General features: G+C 51.7%; 1 protein-coding gene across 3 annotated transcripts in view; it reads left to right on the top strand.

Moving 5' to 3' along the window:
- The first annotated feature begins 14,600 nt into the window (after nt 1–14,600).
- The window catches only part of LOC137417983 (uncharacterized), a 61,781-nt gene continuing 57,374 nt past the window's right edge, over nt 14,601–19,007 (top strand). For all 3 annotated transcript variants that reach the window (XM_078770740.1, XM_078770738.1, XM_078770739.1), the window contains exon 1: nt 14,601–14,772. The gene's annotated coding sequence lies outside the window, so the exon portion shown is untranslated. The remainder of the gene's footprint in view (nt 14,773–19,007) is intronic.

The following is a 19,007-nucleotide window of genomic DNA, read 5'->3' as shown; positions in this document are numbered from 1 at the left end:
GTGGTCCACGTCGAGGTGGGCCGGCTTGAGGCGGTCTACAGAAACGCGGTCAGGAGTACCACCGATGTCCAGGGTGAAGTGCTTCGCCCCGGTCTCCAGCACGTGGAAAGGCCCGTCGTACGGGGGCCGCAGTGGTGTCCGGTGGGCATCGTGGCGGACGAAGACGTACTCCGCCGTGCGAAGCTCCGGGGCGACGTGCGTCGGTGGGTGCCCGTGGCATGCCGTTGGCACCGGGGCGAACCTCTGGGCGGTCTCTTGCAGAGTGGAGCGCTGCTGTGCCGCGGACCATGGTGCCGTGAAGTCGGGGAGGGACTCGCCCGGCACCCGCAGCGGTTGCCCGAAGATCAACTCCGCCGAGGATGCGCACAGGTCCTCCTTGGGTGCCGTCCGGAGGCCCAGCAGGACCCAGGGGAGCCTGTCGACCCAGCCGCCGTCGCGGAGGGTGGCCCGGAGCGCGGCCTACAATGAGCGGTGAAATAGCTCACACAGGCCGTTAGCCTGGGGGTGGTAGAACATGGTTCGGTGCAGCCAGACCCCGAGCCCCTGCGCGACCGCCCCCCAGAGCTCCGAGGTGAACTGGGGGCCGCGGTCGGATGAGATGTCTGAGGGGGCGCCGAACCGGGCGACCCAGCTGGCGATGAAAGCCTGCGCGACGTCCGCTGCCGTCGTCGACGCCAAGGGCACGGCCTCCGGCCACCGGGTGGTGCGGTCCACCATGGTGAGGACGTGGGTGAAACCCCGCGAAGGGCGCAGAGGTCCCACCAGGTCCACGTGGACGTGGTCAAACTGGCGTTCCGGCACCGTGAACGGGGCCAACGGGGCCAACGGGGCCTGGGTGTGCCGGTGCACCTTGGCACGCTGGCACGCGAGGCATGTCCTGGCCCAGCCGCGGACGGCCTTCCGGAGGCCATGCCAGACGAACTTGTCGGCGATCAACCTTTGGGAGGCCCTCGCGCCCGGGTGGGACAGGCCGTGGATGGTGTCAAACACCTGGCGCTGCCAGCCCGCGGGCACGATGGGGCGAGGCTGCCCGAGGGAGACGTCACACAAGTTTGTCATAACCAAGTCCAGAAGATAAGATGCTCCGTTGACTGAGATCCGGGTCGGGAAATTGACAGATTGTGTCAGTCCCATTGAGTCGCAGAAGTCCTTTGCTGAGGAGCCATGGCTGGTGAGAGAAGGACCCACACCCAACCAACTGGCATGGTGACAATTGAAATCACCACATATGAGGAAGAGAGAGTTGGGATGAGTAGATAGAAGTTGGTCCATATTATCAGATAGTGAGATGTAGATGGAGTCATCACTGTTTGGTGGACGGTACAACACACATATGAACAAGAGTTGGGTGCCAAGGGGAAGCCATAGCCAGAGGTATTCCTGGGGGTGAGGTGGAGAGAGGGCAGTGCAGGGCGAGTGCAGGGCGAGTGCAGGTTGTAAAAAGTTGACCTCAAGGTGACCATTGACCTAAAAAATCAACAGGCTTCTCAGTTGTGACTGCCTCTACAACTTGGTAACGTTTCATGACGATCAGGTTGGAATTGTAACTTGTGGGCAATTCAAAAACAGAAACAAGAAATCTGTCGTGCATGGAACGATACTTGGGAAATCCCTGAAATAAGTTGTTGGCCTTTGGCTAATGTTGACCTTTTGGCCTATATTGACATAAAAAATAGGTGGCTGAATTCATTCTCCTGGTATGCAAATCTTCTTTAAATTTCAAGTGAATCAGATAAAAATTGAGGATTTTTAGAAATCTGCTAATATTGTTGACCTTTGGCCTATCCTGACCTTTTGACCTCAAAATCAATGTGTTTGTTTTTCCTCAGGCCCAACTCTATGATTTGGTGAGGTTTTGTAAAGATCAGTGGTTTGTGCCCAGGATTTGTGCCCAAGGCCCCAAAAAATGTTAATCCACCTCTGCCTGACTGACCACACATATACACTCACTCACTGTGAATCACTCACTCACCCACTGACTGTGACAACTCACTCACACAACAACTCATACTCACTGACTCACTGACTGACTTCATCACATACTCTCTGACTGTCTCACTTACAGTCACGTGAAAAAGTAAGTACACCCCATGTAAAGTTTTGACTTTTTCAACATATTTCAACATACAGCTATTTGATCTTCATTTCCACAATATTGATAGATAAAGGTGATATAATATAACAACTATCATGAAACATTTACATTTTGTAGTCCATTGTATAATTTAAATAAACATAGATGCAAAATTTCGCATGTGGAAAAAGTAAGTACACCCCTACATTTATCACTTCATCAAATACCTAAAATTAGAATCAGGTGCACCAGCTCAGGTGCAAATGATGAGAACATCGTCAGAGAGGATCTTGGAGGAACCTGTCTTATTTAAACCTCAGACATTTAGTTTGGTTTGCTCTTTGTTGTTGAAGTGTGCGGCATCACCATGCCTAGATCAAAAGAGCTCTCTGATGCCTTCAGAAACAAGGTTATAGATGCCTACGAGTCTGGGAAGGGATTTAAAAAGATCTCCAAACAATTTGAAATCAATCATTCGACTGTCCGGAAGATCATCTACAAGTTGAGAAGATTCCAAACAACTGCCAACTTGTTCAGGCCAGGCCGACCCAGCAAGTTCAGCCCGAGATCAGACTGCAAGATGCTGAAAGAAGTCTCGAAGAACCCCAGAATGTCATCAGGTAGCTCTTGCCACTGTTGATGTCAAACTGCACGAGTCTACCATCAGAAAGAAGCTGCACAAATTTGATCTACATGGGAGGTGTGCCAGGAGGAAACCTTTGCTGTCCAGAAAGAACATCAGGGCAAGACTAAAGTTTGCAAATGAACACCTCGGCAAAGACCAGCACTTCTGGAACAATGTGCTCTGGACAGGTGAGTCAAAGGTAGAGCTATTTGGCCACAGTACCAGAAGACATGTTTGGCGAAAACCAAAGATAGCATTTGACCACGAGAACCTGATACCAACTGTAAAGCATGGTGGTGGAAATATTATGGTTTGGGGCAGCTTTGCTTCATCAGGGCCTGGGCAGCTCATCATCATATAATCCACTCTGAATTCTTCATTGTACCAGAGGGTGCTTGATGATAATGTGAGGCCATCTGTCGGAAAGTTAAAGCTCAACCGAAAGTGGACCTTGCAACAGGACAATGACCCTAAACATACCAGTAAATCCACCAAGGAATGGCTGAAAAGAAAGAAATGGAGGGTTCTGGAATGGCCAAGTCAAAGCCCGGATCTAAATCCCATCGAGATGTTGTGGGAGGATTTGAAACGAGCTGTGCATGCAAGAAACCCCTCAAACATCGCACAGCTGAAAGAATTCTGCATGGAGGAGTGGGCAAAAATTTCTCCCAGTCGATGTCAGAGATTGGTAGACAGTTATAAGAAACGCCGACTTAAGGTTGTTTCTGCCAAAGGGGGCAATACCACCTATTAGAGCCAAGGGTGTACGTATTTACTTTTTCCACATGCGAAATTTGCATTTATGTTTATTTAAATTATAATGGACTGCAAAATGTAAATGTTTCATGATAGTTGTTGTTTGTTTTTTTTTTTTTTTTTTTTTTTTTTTTTTGTATACAAGGTCGAGGCTCGTGAAAGAGCGAACATTAATCACACAGAAAGACAAACCGACACATAAAACATATAACATAGGGAGCGGTAGACAAGATGGGGAGAGAGGGGGAAGGACACAAACACAACATTTGAGAGCAGGGACCGAGAGACATGGAGACATCGAGAGATCTGAGAGAGGGCGAGGGCTTTGGGGGGGGGGGGGGCGTGGGATGGGGGCGGTGGGAGAGGTATAAAACATATGGACACTGCCAGGACTTCCAGGAAAGAAGTTGGAATTTCAAACAAGGTGGATCTGGGGTGAATTAGCGGGGGTAGAAAAGATCAAGGTTTTGGATGGGGGAAGATAAGAGATGGTGGTGAACAGCTGTTTTAAAGACCTGGAGGGAGGAGTGGGATTGAAGGGAGTGAGGGAGTTTGTTCCAGAGGCGGGAGAAAAGAGGAATGAAAGAGTGAAGGTGAGCAGAGAGCCGAGATTTCGGCAGTTTAACCATCAGAGGGTTGCTGGCAGATCTTGTGCGACCTGTAGGAATATTTGGGGGACAGAGCACAGAGAGAGCTGGGGGTGCAAGGCCGGAGAGGAGTCGGTAGAAGACAGAAAGACCACCTACCTGCCTGCGGTGAGTGAGTGAAAGGCCCTCAGAGATAGCTTCATCGCGGGAGATTCCAATAATTCTGAAAGCTTTGGTTTCAACAGCGTGAAGCCGAGCTAGGTGTGAGGCAGGAGCACCGGCCCATAGGGGAGAACAGTATTCCATTGAGCTGCGGATGAAAGCCTTGTATGTGGTGAGGAGCTCAGGTGTGCCGAGGAAGGACTTCGCACGACGGAGGATGCCCAGTCGGCGACTGGCTTTGGAGGCCAGCTTGGAAATGTGGTTTTCCCAAGAAAGATCATGGCAGATAGTGAGACCCAAAATCTTGAGCGACAGAACTTCTTGGAGAGGATTGTTGAGAAAGTAGATGGGAGGGTTGTCCAGTCGATCTTTTCGGAGAGACATAGTAAGAGTGTGAGATTTGTCAGGATTGAAAGACATGTTCCACTTGTTTGACCAGTCTGTGATTTTGTCCAGGTCTTCAGAGAGTGAGGAGGCAGCAGACTGCCGATCTGAGGGAAGAGGAATGGAGCGGCAGAGAGTGGAGTCATCAGCAAAGAGATAGAGAGGATTTTCGAGAGAGTCAGAGAGATCATTGATGAAGACCAGAAAAAGCACGGGGCCCAGAACACTGCCTTGGGGAACTCCAGCCTGAACAGGAAGAGGAGATGAGAGAAACCCATTCAGGGCCACACGTTGACGACGACTAGAGAGGAAGTCCGCCAGCCATGCGTGGAGATTTCCATGGATACCAAAGGAGGAGAGTTTGGTGAGCAGAGCGGGGTGCCAGACCGTGTCGAAGGCACGTGATATGTCGAGGGAGACAGCTCTAATTTCCTGTTTGGCATTGAGGACCTCCATCCATTGTTGAGACAGCAGAAGCAGCATGTCCAGAGTAGAGTGACCTGGTCTGAAACCAAATTGATGATCAGAGATCAAGCCATTGGAGAAGAGGAAAGATTTCATATCCGAAGCAATGATGGATTCCATGACTTTGCTGATAATTGGGAGAAGGCTGATTGGTCTGTAGTTGCTAGGATCTGTTTTTGCACCTTTTTTGTGCAAAGCGGTGATGTTGGCTGATTTCCAAGCAGATGGCAGTTGACCTTGAGCAAAAGAGAGGGTGAAGAGAACAGAGAGAGGGTGAGATAGAGCAGCAGAGCAGGATTTTAGGACCCGTGGGCTGATGCCGTCGGGTCCACTTGCAGAATCAGAGTCGAGGGTTGACAGAAACTTTTCCACCTTGTCAGGAGGAAAGGACACGGAGTCCAGGAGCAGCAGGGTACGACTGGGTATGGTGGGTACAGAGAGGGATGGGTTTGGGACACAAGATTTAGAGGCAAACACAGAGTTGAGGCATTCAGCTTTTTCACGTGCGGAGTCAGCTGTGTAGCCGTTTGAGGTAAGGGAGGGGATGGAGGGGGAACAAACACCAGAAACGGATTTGACCAGACGCCACCAGGATTTGGAAGAGGGAGACAGATAAGAGAGTTCGGTCTTGAGAACGGAGAGATATTGTTTCCTGGCTCTCCTGAGGGTGGACACACACTTGTTTCGGGCTTTGTGAAAGGAAATGAGATTTCCTTCCGTTGGATTTGCTTTCCAGGAGACGAAGGCAAGTTGTTTCTGGGCAACAGCCTCACCACAAGATTCCGTGTACCATGGACGGGAGGAAGGGTATGACAACTGAAGACGAGATGGGATAAATCTGTGCATGAGAGAGAGCAATTTACTTTGGAAGAATTCCCAGGATGAGTTGATGTCAGAGGTGGTAGAGATGGGAGACCAGTCCAGATGATTGATGGCTGCTTGAAGACCGTGCCAGTTGGCCTGAGTGAAATGCCAGACTCGTCGACGCTGAGCAGGCTCCCTGAGGATGGTCAGAGAGATGTCCACTTTAACAAGGACATGATCAGATGATCCGATCGGAGCAGAAGAAGAGCAGCAGACATTTTCAGGGAAGTTAGTCATAACCAAGTCCAGAAGAGAAGATGTTCCGTTGACTGAGATCCGGGTCGGGAAATTGACAGATTGTGTCAGTCCCAGTGAGTCGCAGAAGTCCTTTGCTGAGGAGCCATGGCTGGTGAGAGAGGTACCCACACCCAGCCAACTGGCATGATGACAGTTGAAATCACCACATATGAGGAAGAGAGAGTTGGGATGAGTAGATAGAAGTTGGTCCATATCATCAGACAGCGAGATGTAGATGGAGTCATCACTGTTTGGTGGACGGTACAACACACATATGAACAAGAGGTGGGAGCGAAGGGGAAGCCGTAGCCAGAGGTATTCCTGGGGGTGAGGTGGAGAGAGTGCAGTGCAGGGCGAGTGAGGAAGAGAGTTTTTGATAAAGATAGCAACCCCGCCTCCAGGACGAGGCTCAGGTCTATCATACCGGAGGAGGGAGTAGCCCGGGAGAGATACTATGGAATCAGAGACATCATAAAGGAGGAAAGTTTCTGTTAAGCAGATCACGTCTGGTTTGACAGAAGCAACCTGTATGGAGAGATCAGTTAAGTTTGAACGAAGGCCCCGGATGTTTGAGGTCCATACCGTTAATGAAGAGGAAGGGGGAGCATCAGATACAGAACAGGGGGGAGGAGGGGTAGGGTAAGATGTGGAAGAGGTGGAAGAGGTAGGGAGAGCTGTTGAAGGTGTGTCAGAGATTTCAGAATAGCTCGGAGAAAGGGAAGGATGGGGCGGACAAAAGGTTTGATGGTGATTGGGTGAGCCACAATGAGGTGTTATTTGAGGAGGGGGAAGAGCGAGGCAGAAGGTTGGGGGAGATGGAGGTGAGAGTTTGAAGGGGGAAGAAGCGGGGAGGACGCTTTGAGGAGGGGGAGTGAGAGGGGGCAAATTGAGAAGCAATGAGGGTGGGGAGATTTGAAGGGGAGGGGTGAGGGGGAAGTTTGGGAGGGAAGGGGCAAGGGGAGGGATTTGAAAGGGATGGGATATGGGGGAGATTTGGAGGGGAGGGGTGAGGCAGGAGTCTAGGAGGGGAGGGGCGAAGGGGCGTCTTGGCGGGGAGGGGTGAGGGGGTCGTTTAGGAGGGAGGGGGCAAGGGGGGAGATTTGAAAGGGATGGGTGATGGGGAAGATTTGGAGGGGAGGGGTGATGGGGAAGATTTGGAGGGGAGGGGTTATGGGGAAGATTTGGAGGGGAGGGGTGAGATTGGATTTTTGAAAGTGTACGATTTATGGGAAACGAACATTTATTGCAAAATGAGTTGCTTGTGACCTTCGAGTTAAAAATACGTTTAAGGACGCTGGATGGAGGATGGAGTGCAGGAGAGTTTAGGGAATGTAGAAAAAAGGCACTATAGGAGATGGATATTTTTTTTGGGATGAATTGATTTGGTGAGCAAGTCGAAAGCAGCCTTTTAAAGAAGAAGAAGAAAAAGGTGTTATAAAATATGACGGAATACATAACTTGAGGGGAAAGTGTAAACATTGAAGGTTAATGAGTGAAAACTATCTGGGGAAATGGGGGAGAAACACGTGGTCGAAGAACGAACGAACGAATAAGAATGAATAAACGAATGATAACAGAGAAGGAAAATGTTTTTTTTTTTTTTTTTTTTTTGTTTTTTTTTTTTTTTTTTTTTTTTTTTTTTTTTTTTTCTTTTTTTTTTTTGAGTTGAGATTTACACAAGGAAGTAGGCTATGGGTGAAAAGTCTGGGAATACAGAGAACGAAAGTTATTGGATCACAAAAGACGGACCGCTGAGAGAAAAACAAAGCCTCAAGGTTGTACAGTGCACACTGTACAAGGCCTCAAGACACGACACGGCAAACAGACGATCAATTTATGAAAGATAAACACCGAGAAACAACCAAAGTTGCACACAATAACTTCACACACCGAAAGATAAATACAGTTTCGACAAAATACAATTGTGAACAGACTTAACTTCGAAAAACGTGGAGACCGTGTGGAGCTTCGAAAATCCCTGCCGCCGTCTCCAAGATCTCGCGAGATCTCCCAATATTATATTAAATTATATTAAATTATATTTAATATTATATTAAAGCGTGGCGTTACGCGCGCTGCTTGCGAGCAAGGAGGAAGCGGACATGCGGCAACTTATAAGCGTCTTTATTTCAGGAGCTCACTGTAACACTAGCCAGCTCCGGGCTGCGCGTCCCGTGTATATCCTCAGGCCACGCCTACCCCTTGGGCGTGTCCGCCGCCCACTTGGTGCGCGGAATGATGTCACCATGCCAGTGGGCTTTCGTGTCCACCACACGCGCCCCCCCAGAATTCCCGCGCACCTGGAGGGCCAGTTTGCGGGGCAAACGGATGACCCGACCGAAGCGCCCCCTGGCGATCGGCGGCGCCCGGGGTGCAGAGATGCCAGGTGGGATGCCCCTGGCTGCCCCCGGGATGGGTGCAGGACCAGGGGGCGGCGTGGCGGCGGGGCTGGGCGGTGCCGGGGGTCCGCCCGCAGGGGGGCAGCCCCGACGCGGAGGTCGGGCCACTGGCGGTGGGTGGTCCACGTCGAGGTGGGCCAGCTTGAGGCGGTCTAGAGAAACACGGTCAGGAGTACCACCGATGTCCAGGGTGAAGTGCTTCGCCCCGGTCTCCAGCACGTGGAAAGGCCCGTCGTACGGGGGCCGCAGTGGTGTCCGGTGGGCATCGTGGCGGATGAAGACGGACTCCGCCGTGCGAAGCTCCGGGGCGACGTGCATCGGTGGGTGCCCGTGGCATGCGGTTGGCACCGGGGCGAACCTCTGGGCGGTCTCTTGCAGAGCGGAGCGCTGCTGTGCCGCGGACCATGGTGCCGTGGAGTCACGGAGGGACTCGCCCGGCACCCGCAGCGGTTGCCCGAAGACCAACTCCGCTGCGGATGCGCACAGGTCCTCCTTGGGTGCCGTCCGGAGGCCCAGCAGGACCCAGGGGAGCCTGTCGACCCAGCCGCCGTCGCGGAGGGTGGCCCGGAGCGCGGCCTACAATGAGCGGTGAAATAGCTCACACAGGCCATTAGCCTGGGGGTGGTAGAACATGGTTCGGTGCAGCCGGACCTCGAGCCCCTGCGCGACCGCCCCCCAGAGCTCCGAGGTGAACTGGGGACCGCGGTCGGATGAGATGTCTGAGGGGGCGCCGAACCGGGCGACCCAGCTGGCGATGAAAGCCTGCGCGACGTCCGCTGCCATCGTCGACGCCAAGGGCACGGCCTCCGGCCACCGGGTGGTGCGGTCCACCATGGTGAGGACGTGGGTGAAACCCCGCGAGGAGGGCAGAGGTCCCACCAGGTCCACGTGGACATGGTCAAACTGGCGTTCCGGCACCGTGAACAGGGCCAACGGGGCCAACGGGGCCTGGGTGTGCCGGTGCACCTTGGCGCGCTGGCACGCGAGGCACGTCCTGGCCCAGCCGCGGACGGCCTTCCGGAGGCCATGCCAGACGAACTTGTCGGCGATCAACCTTTGGGAGGCCCTCGCGCCCGGGTGGGACAGGCCGTGGATGGTGTCAAACACCTGGCGCTGCCAGCCCGCGGGCACGATGGGGCGAGGCTGCCCGAGGGAGACGTCACACAAGAGGGCCGCACCCACGCCGTCAAACGGCACCTCGGCGACGCGGAAGCCTGTGACAGCGGTCCGCGAGGCCTGGACGTCGGGGTCAGCGGCCTGGTCCGCTGCCATCCAGGCATCGTCGATGCCGAGGTGGACTGTGTGGGCGACGGCCCGGGAAAGGCAATCCACCACCGGGTTGTCCTTCCCCGCGACGTGCCGGATGTCCGACGTGTACTCGGACATGGCCGAGAGGTGACGCTGCTGCCGGGCCGACCATGGCTCGGTGACCTTGCCCATCGCGAAGATCAGCGGCTTGTGGTCGACGAAGGCCGTGAACGCACGGCCCTCGAGCAGATGGCGGAAGTGCCTGATTGCCAAGTGAAGCCCGAGCAACTCGCGGTCGAAGGTACTGTAACGGCGTTCGGGCGGGCGAAGCTGACGGCTAAAGAAGGCCAGCGGTTGCCAAGCTCCACGCATCCATTGCTCGTGCACCGCGCCCACCGCATAGTCCGAGGCGTCGGTGGTGAGGGCGATCGGTGCATCGGGCGCCGGGTGCGCGAGCATGGTGGCGTTAGCCAAGAGGAGCTTCGCACCCATGAACGCCGTGTCCATCTTCTCTGTCCAGGTAACGTCGCCTTTGCCCGGCTTACCTCGGAGAGCTTCGTGCAGGGGGCGCAGGAGCTGGGTGATACGGGGCAGGAACCGATGGTAAAAGTTCACCATGCCCAGGAACTCCTGCAGCCCTCTGATCGTGCGGGGGCGCGGAAACCCAGCACTGCCTCCACCTTGGCCGGCAGGGGGACGGCTCCGTGCCTGGTGACACGGTGCCCCAGAAAATCGATTACGGCGACGCTGAACCGGCACTTTGCGGGGTTCACAATCAGGCCATGCTGGCCCAGGCGTTCGAAGAGCATGCGGAGGTGGCATCGGTGCTCTTCGCGGGACGCGCTGGCGACGAGGATATCGTCCAGGTAGACGTAGACAAAATCCAAGTCGCGCAGGACGCTGTCCATCAGTCGCTGGAATGCCTGAGCCGCATTCTTCAGACCGAAGGGCATCCGCAGGAACTCGAAGAGTCCGAATGGCGTGATGACCGCCGTCTTCGGGACGTCCTCCAGCCTGACGGGGACCTGATGGTAGCCGTGTATGAGGTCCACCTTCGAGAAGAAGGACATGCCCGCCAAACGGGTGGAAAAGTCCTGAATGTGGGGGACGGGGTAGCATCATTGAGACGGCGATAGTCCCCGCACGGTCGCCATCCCTCGCCGGGCTTCGGCACGATGTGCAGCGACGATGCCCAAGCACTCTCCGAGCGCCGAACGATGCCGAGTCGCTCCAGGGTAGCGAAAGCCGCTTTTGCCACCGCCAGCTTCGTCGGCTCGAGGCGGCATGCCCGGGCATAGACCGGTGGCCCGATGGTGGGGATGTGATGGGCCACCCCATGCTTGACGGCCCCCGCCGAGAAGGTGGGCCGCGTGAGGGCCGGGAAGCCGGCGAGGAGCCGGGTGAATTCGTCCGCTGCCGGAAGCGTACAGACCAATGTGGCCGGAACCGAACCGTTCGGCAAGCCGCTTGGCAAGCCGCTCGGCGAGCCGCTCGTTGAGCTGCTCGACGAGCTGGGCAGCGCACAAGCGAGCGAGGTGAACGTCTCGGCCTGGACAAGACGTCTGCGCTTTACGTCGACCAGGAGCCCATTAGCGCACAGGAAGTCCGCGCCAAGCAGTGCCATGGGCATGTCGGCGGTGACGAATGTCCATCGGAAAACCTGCCCCCCGAACCGCAGAGAGAGGCAGCGTTTTCCGTACGTACAGATGGGCATCCCGTTCGCGGCAAGCAGCGCGGGGCCCCCGCCCGCGGCGTGCTTGTCTGACATACCGGCGGGAACGACACTCACCTGCGCTCCCGTGTCGCACAGGTAACGGCGCCCGGATAAGGTGTCGGTTATGAACAGCAGGCTGCTCGAACGGCCGGCGCTCATCGCCACTATTGAGCGCCGGCCCGGGCGTTTCCTGACCTGTTGAAGGAGCATGGCGGATGACACTGCCGAGCCTCATGGCCAAACTTGGCGTGGAACCAGCACCAGGTGGTGGAGCTGGAGGAGTGCGGCTGGCTCCGCCAGGCCGGTGGAGTCGGTGGGTTTCCCCGCGGTGGCGGTTTTCGCCGCGGCGGTGGGCCGGGCGTGGCGGCGGTCACGAGGTGCGTATCAGCATGCTGCGTATGCTGTGTAAGCTGATGCTGTGGATCAGCATCATCAGCAGGATTAGCATCATCAGCAGCATCAGCCTCGAGGTCCGTGACAGCCGCACCGACACTCGCCCGCGTGTCCGAAGCCGCGAAGTACCTGTCCGCCTCGGCTGCCAATGCTCGAGATTTCGTTAGCACGGTCACACTCTTACTATGTCTCTCCGAAAAGATCGACTGGACAACCCTCCCATCTACTTTCTCAACAATCCTCTCCAAGAAGTTCTGTCGCTCAAGCTTTTGGGTCTCACCATCTGCCATGATCTTTCTTGGGAAAACCATATTTTCAAGCTGGCCTCCAAAGCCAGTCGCCGACTGGGCATCCTCCGTCGTGCGAAGTCCTTCCTAGGCACACCTGAGCTCCTCACCACATACAAGGCTTTCATCCGCAGCTCAATGGAATACTGTTCTCCCCTATGGGCTGGTGCTCCTGCCTCACACCTGGCTCGGCTTCACGCTGTTGAATCCAAAGCTTTCAGAATCATTGGAATCTCCCGCGATGAAGCTATCTCTGAGGGCCTTTCACTCACTCACCGCAGGCAGGTAGGTGGTCTTTCTGTCTTCTACCGACTCCTCTCCGGCCTTGCTCCCCCAGCTCTCTCTGTGCTCTGTCCCCCAAATATTCCTACAGGTCGCACAAGATCTGCCAGCCACCCTCTGATGGTTAAACTGCCGAAATCTCGGCTCTCTGCTCACCTTCACTCTTTCATTCCTCTTTTCTCCCGCCTCTGGAACAAACTCCCACACTCACTTCAATCACACTCCTCCCTCCAGGTCTTCAAAACAGCTGTTCACCACCATCTCTTATCTTCCCCCATCCAAAACCTTGATCTTTTCTACCCCCACTAATTCACCCCAGATCCACCTTGTTTGAAATTCCAACTTCTTTCCTGGAAGTCTTGGCAGTGTCCATATGTTTTATACCTCTCCCACCCCCCCCCTTCCCATGCCTCCCCCCAAAGCCCTCTCCCTCCCACAGTTCTCTCGATGTCTCCATGTCTCTCGGTCCCTGCTCTCAAATGTTGTGTTTGTGTCCTTCCCCCTCTCTCCCCATCTTGTCTACCGCTCCCGATGTTATTTGTTTTGTGTGTCTGTTTGTCTTTCTGTGTGATTAATGTTCGCTCTTTCACGAGCCTCGATCTTGTATCCAAAAAAAAAAAAAAAAACAAAAAAAAAAAACCCGTCCCGGCCAACGCGAGGCGAACCTGCGCTGGAAGTTGGCGATGGAAAAGCGCCCGGGATAGAGAACAGGGAGCTTCGTCGCCCAACAATGACAGCATATGGTCCATTCGGACCGACGGGCGCGTGTTGCCGAGCTCGGGGAGATCCAGGAGGCGGTCGGCCCGTGCGTCGTCCGTGAGGCCGAACGTGGCTAGGCCTGGGCCAAACCAGACCGAACCAGACTTCGGCCTGGGCCTCCCAAAATTCGGGAAGCTTAATCGACATTGCGTCGTTGGCCATGGCAATGGCGTCATGTGTGGAAGGATCGCTCCGGCAGATCCAACATCGAGGGCCACCAGTAAAGCGCAGCGTTACGCACACTGCTTGCGAGCAAGGAGGAAGCGGACACGCGGCAACTTATAAGCGTCTTTATTTCAGGAGCTCACTGTAACACTAGCCCGCTCCGGGCTGCGCGCCCCATGTATATCCTCAGGCCACGCCTACCCCTCGGGCGTGGCCGCCGCCCACTTGGTGCGCGGAATGATGTCACCACGCCAGTGGGCTTTCGTGTCCGCCACAATATCACCTTTATCTATTAATATTGTTGAAATGAAGATCAAATAGCTGTACGTTGAAATATGTTGAAAGAGTCAAAACTTTACATGGAGTGTACTTACTTTTTCTTGTGACTGTACACCCACTCACTCACTCACATGCACACTCATTGACTCACACTGACTCACTCAACTCAATGACTGACTCAAACAATGCACTCACTGTCTGCCTCACTGACTCGCTCACTGACTCACAGTCACTGACTTCTCAATGACTGACTCACTGATTCACTCTGAATGTCTCTTACACCCACTCACTCACTGACTCACTCCATTCACACTGACTGACACACACACGCACGCATGCACGCACGCACGTACGCACACACACACACACACACACACACACACACACACACACACACACACACACACACACACACACACATACACTTACTGACGGATGGACAGTGGACACAGCTCGATCGATAAGTTTACTGGACTAAGGTCCAGGTGAGCTAAAAACGAGCTTGTTACCTGGTAAAAAGGAAGACAAGTTTTAGGAATCCTTTTTAACATCACACGAATGTCGGTACACGTGGTCATCATGGGGAGTGATACATTTATTTTATATCAATAAATTATAAAAAAACGGGGAATATCAATTAAATATTTTAATTATAAAAGGAGAAAATATCAATTCATTATCTCATAATTTCTACCTCAAATTCAGTGTTACGTCACATAATGTCGGATATGATTTTACATTGAACATTTCACAGGGAAGCACAAGATTATTAGATTCGATGAAACTTGTGTTGTAATGCAAATATACAATGTATTATACAAATGTACAATGTACAATGCAAGTATGCACGTCACGGTCGTTGTTACGGATGTTAACTTGTTACATTACGCATACACCGCCTGGTGGGTGATTATGGCATGCATGGTAATACGGTGGGGGATGTACTTCCGGCGTCACTTCCGGGCCGGGCTTGCCGTGGACAATGGCTTGCTTGAACTAACATCGGCTCCGTGTCCGTGGCCTTTTCCGTGCATCGGCGCCTTTTCCACAAGCGGCTGAAACAGTGATCGGGTCGGAACTTCTGAGGAAAAGGTTTGTTCGGAGTTTCTCATTTTATTATATTAATACTGAGAAAGATATTCTGTAAAACGATCATTTGATGTGATTCTTCATAATATTAATGGAGAGATAGGACGAACATTATGATTATACATAGCACGATATGACAAAGAGATGTGGATGGATTATGACGAAACGAGGGGATGAGATGGGTAGCGGAGAAGAAGAAGAAGCTGATTAGTATTAGGTTGAGGTCCGAATTCAGATCCGGTCTATCAGTGGATACAAAACGTTACCTGTTTATCCTGTTGGAGGTTTGTGCGATACCGAGTGTCGTTATACTTCGTTACCTGTGAAACTAATCCTGTTGTTGGCTTCATCTTTAATGTGGCTGCTTTAAGATGTTAGGGTCACGCCGTTAAAATAACACCAGGTAGGTTGAGTCAGCTCGTCCTCCTTTTGAAGTCGGCAAAATGAGCACCAGGCTCCCGGAAACAGGGGGCACTGCATCAGCGGCGCGCCAAACTGGAAGTGGGTTGTTTTTGAGGCAACATGTCTTCGGTCACGTGACAAATCATCAATTTTCAACATTCACTTAATGTGTATTTATATTTATATTCTTGGGCAAAATGCCAGGGGTATAGAAAAGGCCCCTCTATATGGTACGTGCCATGTGACAAACCATAGAAAAGGCCCCTCTATATGGTACGTGCCATGTGACAAACCATAGAAAAGAAGGGACATTCAAAAAAAAATTCGTGTACATGCTGGACTACCCTCGTGTTATTAGGAGGAACCAAGTAATGCTCTCGTCTAGAGTCTAGGCTAGGTTACGAAGTTCACATAAAGGGGAGCCCTACATCTGGCAAATAAAATACATTCATGTATCACGTCACTTCTTCAAGCAGCTGCATGAATCAAATTGGCATTTTCCCCAAGAATGAATGCGAGCAGAACGGACAGCCCGACAAGCCCTCACCACATTGGACTAAATACAAAATAAAAAACAAACCTCTTTTTCTTAAAATACACAGTTTTGTCAAAAAAGGGTGACTTTTTATTAGAAAGGGGATTCTGGTGTGTGTGTGTGTGTGTGTGTGTGTGTGTGTGTGTGTGTGTGTGTGTGTGTGTGTGTGTGTGTGTGTGTGTGTGTGTGTGTGTGTGTGTATGTTTGTGTGTGTATCTATGTTTGTGTGTGTATCTATGTTTGTGTGTGTATATATCCATGTGTGCGTGTATGTATCTATGTTTGTGTGTGTGTGTGTGTGTGTGTGTGTGTGTGTGTGTGTGTGTGTGTGTGTGTGTGTGTGTGTGTGTGTGTGTGTGTGTGTGTGTGTTTAAATTGGCGTATTATTTATTTATCATTGAAAAAGGAACATATTTCATTTATCACTCATTTTGGGAACTCAAATGGTGAGTGTCGTTCAAATTTGATGTGATGGTCGATAACATCTGGTGATGATGTCACGGCCGACACATTTTTGCAGGGCTTTGGTACCTCAAAATTTGGCCCAACACAACTGTGTACATTACTCATAATGATGCTGAAAATCAGGTTGAAGAATTAATACGTTTTAAATACGAACAAATTGCATTTTGTTTATCGTTCAAGACTTCATTCAAGATGATATAAAAGATTTGAAAAATAAAGAAGAAAAAAATTATTCAACACAGATGGGACTGAAACCCACAATCCCCATCTTGAAAGTCTGATGCCTCATCCATTAGACCAATAAAGGGGTGCCAATTTGATTCATACAGCTGCATGAAGAAGTAAATCTATTTTATTTGTCAGATTTGATAATCTGCCGCTTCCGGTCTTGCTGGCGAGGTTTCGTTTATTCGCAGCTGTCTATGCTCTCCATCGAAATTGAAGTTAAGTAATTGTTCCCATTTGTATTTTCGTTATAACTGTATTTATTTTATGGTGTTGTACGTATCGTGTGTCCCGAGGAAGATTTTCGGTGCAAATCTTTCATACCTGTATAGAAAATCGTGTTAATTCGTGTCGTGTCTTTTGAGGCCTTGTACAGTGTCCAACCTTGAGGCTTTGTTTTCCTCTCAGTGGTCCGTCGTTTGTGCTCTAATAACTTTCGTTCTCTGCTTTTCTCAGTCTTTTCACCCCATAGCCTACTTCCTTGTTTCAAATCTCAACTCCGCCAAAAAAAAAAAAACCCCAAAAAATTTCCTTCTCTGTTCTTATTCGTTGTTCTCATTCCTTTATTTGTTCTTATTCGTTCGTTCGTTCTTCGACCATGTGTTTCTCCCCCATTTCCCCAGATAGTTTTCACTGTTAAACTTTAAAATGCTTACACTTTCCCCTCAAGTTCTGTATTCCGTCGTATATTATCACACCTTTTTCTGCTTCTTCTTCAAAAGATTGCTTTCGACGTGCTCACCAAATCTATTCATCCCCCCAAAAAATTCCATCTCTTTCAGTGCCTCTTTTCTACATTCCCTAAACTCTCCTGCACTCCATCCTCCCTCCAGCGTCAAACGTATTTTTGACTCAAAGGTTACAAGAAACTCATTTTGCAATAAATGTTCGTTTCCCATTAATCGTATGCTTTCTAAAATCCAATCTCACCCCTCCCCTCCAAATCTTCCCCATAACCCCTCCCATCCAAATCTTCCCCATCACCCCTCCCCTCCAAATCTTTCCCCTTGCCACTCCCCTCCAAATCTCCCCCATATCCCATCCCTTTCAAATCCCTCCCCTTGTCCCTTCCCTCCTAAACTCCCCCCTCGCCCCTCCCCTTCAAATCTCCCCATCCTCATTTCTTCTCAATTTCCCCCCTCTCACTCCTCCTCAAAGCGTCCTCCCCGCTTCTTCCCCCTTCCAACTCTCACCTCCATCTCCCCCAACCTTCTGCCTCGCTCTTCCCCCTCCTCAAATAACACCTCATTGTGCCTCACCCAATCACCATCAAACCTTTTGTCCGCCCCATCCTTCCCTTTCTCCGAGCTATTCTGAAATCTGACACACTTTCAACAGCTCTCCCTACCTCTTCCACCTCTTCCACATCATACCCTACCCCTCCTCCCCCCTGTTCTGTATCCGATGCTCCCCCTTCCTCTTCATTAACGGCATGGACCTCAAACATTCGGGGCCTTCGTTCAAACTCAACTGATCTCTCCATACAGGTTGCTTCTGACAAACCAGACGTGATCTGCTCAACAGAAACTTACCTCCTTCATGATGTCTCTGATTCTTTAGTATCTCTCCCGGGTTACTCCCTCCTCTGGTATGATAGACATGAGCCTCGTCCTGGAGGTGGGGTTGCCATCTTTATCAAAAACTCTCTTCCTCACTCACCCTGCACTGCACTCTCTCCACCTCACCCCCAGGAATACCTCTGGCTACGGCTTCCCTTTCGCTCCCACCTCTTGTTCACATGTGTGTTGTACCGTCCACCAAACAGTGATGACTCCATCTACATCTCGCTGTCTGATAATATGGACCAACTTCTGTCGACTCATCCCAACTCTCTCTTCCTCATATGTGGTGATTTCAATTGTCACCATGCCAGTTGGCTGGGTGTGGGTACCTCTCTCACCAGCCATGGCTCCTCAGCAAAGGACTTCTGCGACTCACTGGGACCGACACAATCTGTCAATTTCCCGACCCGGATCTCAGTCAACGGAGCATCTTCTCTTCTGGACTTGGTTATGACTAAGTTCCCTGAAAATGTCTGCTGCTCTTCTTCTGCTCCAATCGGCTCATCTGATCATGTGCTTGTTAAAGTGGACATCTCTCTGACCATTCTCGGGGAGCCTGCTCAGCGTCGACGAGTCTGGCATTTCACTCAGGCCAACTGGCACGGTCTTCAAGCAGCCATCAATCATCTGGACTGGTCTCCCATCTCTACCACCTCTGACATCAACTCATCCAGGGAATTCTTCCAAAGTAAATTGCTCTCTCTCATGCACAGATTTATCCCATCTCATCTTCAGTTGTCATACCCTTCCTCCAGTCCATGGTACACGGAATCTTGTGGTGAGGCTGTTGCCCAGAAACAACTTGCCTTCGTCTCCTGGAAAGCAAATCCAATGGAAGGAAATCTCATTTCCTTTCACAAAGCCCGAAACAAGTGTGTGTCCACCCTCAGGAGAGCCAGGAAACAATATCTCTCCATTCTCAAGACCGAACTCTCTTATCTGTCTCCCCCTTCCAAATCCTGGTGGCGTCAGGTCAAATCTGTTTCTGGTGTTTGTTCCCCTTCCACCCCCTCCCTTACCTCAAATGGCTACACAGCTGACTCCGCACT

This window comes from Myxine glutinosa, chromosome 1, assembly GCF_964187855.1.
Source record: "Myxine glutinosa chromosome 1, kmMyxGlut1.1, whole genome shotgun sequence".
In the NCBI taxonomy this organism is placed as follows: Eukaryota; Metazoa; Chordata; class Myxini; order Myxiniformes; family Myxinidae; genus Myxine; species Myxine glutinosa.
Note: the sequence above shows the minus strand (reverse complement) of the source record. Positions and strands in the feature narration are given on the sequence as shown.